Genomic DNA, 3,750 nt, shown 5'->3' with positions numbered 1-3,750 from the left:
TTTATATTTAAGACGGAAGAGAGTATTAGGACCAAAGAACTCTTTTAGAATGCACCCTATGATAGAAACTGTGTGTGTGTGTGTGTGTGTGTGTGGCTTCTTATACATTTATTTAAATTAGTATTTTAGTCTTCCACAGTTGTGTAATTACAAGTTTATGCGAAAAAAAAAACCTAGAGAGCTATGTATCGATGGGTGTTGGAACCAACAGATCGAGATGCAGTGTTGGCAAATGTGGCCATTAGGAATAGCAAGAATGTTGATTACAGTGTCATAGTGGAATCGCTTGTATTTATTCTTCTGAAGAGCTCTTGCTGTGAGACGAGCTTATCACAATCGTTATAAGCGTTCTTTAGATGAAGATGTTGCTTCTCATACCACTGGTTATCTTCGTCAGGTAAGCTTTAGTTTCCTTAATGCAAACATCATCAATTAGCTTACCTACGTTTACATGTTACCTTTTTTCTCCTAGAATGGGGGTGTGTGTGTGTGTGTGTCAAACCATCTGGTTTTCAAAAGTATTAGTGACTCTAACTAATCCAAATCGAACTAAATATGGGTGGAAAAGTTTATCTCCCAATAAGTTTTTAGTGTATTGCATATACCGAGCTAGGTCTCAAATCAATAAGACCAATGGTTAAGTCAACATACCCTCGTTAACTGGTAATTAACTGAACTTTTATATAGTTTGCTAGTGTAATATGGGTTAAAGGGCAATGCTATCATGCATTATTAAATTATAGATTTAGGAGCTCATATAATCCTAAACTTTTTCTTTTTTTATGCATATTTCCCTCTAGTAATTGAAAATGGTACAATGTTATTAACAAAAGTTAACTTTCTACCAAAAAAAATTTAAGATCTCAAATGTTACGTTCCTTCTAAAGAGTAAAGTTAGATATTAATTCTATATATATATATACATTGTTCATTCGTATTACTTAAAGGTTGAAGAAACAGTAATCTAAGTTGATTAATTATTTTGAGCAGCTTTTGGTAGGGCTGGTAAGCTCTTACAGGTTTGAAGGTGATGAGATGAATGCAGGTTGGCACAAACTGAAGCTAACATTCTTCATGATGCTCTGAAACGCAAGAGTGGCAATCACGAAGAGGTTATAAGGATTCTCACTACCAGAAGTAAGACTCAACTTGTTGCAACTTTCAATCGCTACAAAGATGATCATGGAACTTCCATCACCAAGGTTCAATAATTTATTTTGATTATATTTATTATTTTTAAAAAATTTTCCTTATACTAATTATTTCTTGATTTTATTTGTGTAGAAATTGTTGGATGATGCCTCTGATGAATTCCTCAAGGCAGTGCACACTGCCATTCGTTGCATCAATGACCATCAAAAGCACTATGAAAAGGTAGATTAAATTCTATAATTAAGTTTGTAATTATAACAATATTACTTTCTTATGAGATTAAACTCGTATTTTCCCAAGTGACAGATTAACGTGGCTGGAAAATTTCTTATTTATATCTATATATAGGTTTTGCGTAATGCGATTAAGAGGATAGGGAATTACAGGGATGCACTGACACGTGTCATCGTGACAAGGGCTGAGAGGGATTTGAGAGACATAAAAGATCTTTATTACAAGATGAACAGTGTGCATTTGGAGCATTCAGTGGCCAAGGAAGCTTCTGGAGATTACAAGAAGTTTCTACTCACACTTCTGGGACAAGAATAAGATTAAGTACTTCGCTGATCTTTTCTAATCAATGAAGCAACTTGTGATGAATAATGTTCGAGTTCATTAGTTCATCTTAGTGTATGTGGTGGTGCATGTCATATTTCATATTTCCTCTAATTCGAGTCTGTTTCAGTCATTTTTTATTAGAGGCACAACCTTGTCTTTCTTTATCTGTTTTGCGTGTGACCACTTTGGACTCTCTTATCTCAAATTTAGTGCAAGTTGGATTTAATTACGTACTAAAATTATGATCAATTTCCGCCTCCCAAAATATTTTATTTTGATAATTATCTGACATTTAATATTGTTAATCAACACTATAACAAGAACTAAAATTTGATATGGAAATCAAGAAGATCTATGAGTTGCAAATTGACTTAATTTGTAATGGCATATTTCACTGCTATCAAGGGCTTAGCAAAATTTTTACAAACCCACCCAACTCATGGGTTTGCTCATTTTAACTTACAACAACTCTTAATGATCCTAGGATTGGAAGGTTGGGATTAATCAATGAATTTGCTTTTCAAAGAATTGCAAGCCACAACTCATGCGATCCTTTTCCTTAAAATGTAAATCTCAATTAACTTAGCATCACTCAAACAACTTATAAATCTACAACTACATTTCTCATATCTAAAAGATCATATTAAACTTTTACGACGCAAATTATAATTGTTCTAAACAGACAATAATTTCAATACTTTAAAAGTGTATAACCTTAATTCACCAACCCACCAACTATTCAACATTAATATTGTAGGAACAATTGCATTAGAATAAATGCTCACTACACCGTCTGTGTCACTACTACAAAATAACTCCATCAGAGCGCTTATTTTTGGCCTCCAAGAGTGCTTCCTAAGAACTCCCTTATCCAGTGCTCTGGTATACATGGGAGCGCTTTATAAAGCGCTCTCATATGCTGGACCTATGAGAGCATTTACAAAAAACACTCCTGTAAATGTAGGGAAAAAGCACTTTGATAAACGACCATATAATGGGCACTCTTGTTATGCCTTATGCCTCATATGGTAGTGCTCCTATCATGAGTGCCACATATGTCAAGATATCGGAGTGCTTTTTTCTAGAGTACTCTCGTATGTTGAGGCATTTTGGAGCACTCACACCATAAGCACTTCCTTATTCCACTTTTACAGGAGCGCTTTGATTTAGAGCACTCCTGTATGTATTTTTTTTATAATTTAAATTTTCTTAAGCTACCTCCTTTGCTCTCTTAAAATTACTAATCCTAATATCCAAAAACAATATTATTGAACATAACAATTTGTATACAATGAAAGAACTTGCAAATAAACAACCTAACTACTATATTTCCCACTTGTATAATCCCTAGCAAAATCTAACAAATGAAACTATTTGTGTTTTTCTAACATTGAAAGCTAGTTACTTATCACAACCAACCAATTATATATTCTGACCACTTTTCAATTACATCTTCTATTTGCCCCATAACAAAATGTGAAGTACTTGCTCCTATAAATACTACATGAGAAATGAAAGTGATATATAAGTAATTAACATTAGATTAACTTAATTTTAAAACACTTGACTTACATTATTAAGAATGATTAACTCTTGTTATGTGATTATTTCTCTCATAAACTTCATCACATAATATCCATATTCCTAATCTTGTACTTTTGTTTGTACCTATAAAACAATAAAAGATGTCATTATCCAAATGTGATAAAAAAAATTTCAACTTAATTACTAACATTTTGGGGATGAAATTATATATATAATTCTGATTTGTTAGCAAAAATCCATAGAATCTCCCCTATAAATTGGACATTTCAAATTTTTTTAAAATTTTACATCAATCCAAAATAGCATATTCAGTAAAACAAACTTAAAATATTAAATCAAACAATCATTTAGATGCACACCAACTTGTTTTAATTAAGCAAATAATACAAATCTTTTTTTTTCATGTATAAAACTCAATAGGATCAAGCTTTCCATATTTGGAGGGAGACCTTCACCATCTCAGCAACGTGCTATAGCTTTATAAGAATTAAGCAC

At 32.4% G+C, this 3,750-nt stretch overlaps 1 pseudogene; it reads left to right on the top strand.

Annotated features, from left to right (window-relative positions):
• The first annotated feature begins 58 nt into the window (after window positions 1-58).
• On the top strand, window positions 59-1,908 carry LOC129314104 (annexin-like protein RJ4; annotated as a pseudogene).
• Window positions 1,909-3,750: the final 1,842 nt, after the last annotated feature.

Source organism: Prosopis cineraria, unplaced genomic scaffold (assembly GCF_029017545.1).
Source record: "Prosopis cineraria cultivar Desert tree isolate PC_DT_omini unplaced genomic scaffold, ASM2901754v1 PC6, whole genome shotgun sequence".
Classification (NCBI taxonomy): Eukaryota; Viridiplantae; Streptophyta; class Magnoliopsida; order Fabales; family Fabaceae; genus Prosopis; species Prosopis cineraria.
This window is presented reverse-complemented; position numbering and strand designations above follow the sequence as displayed.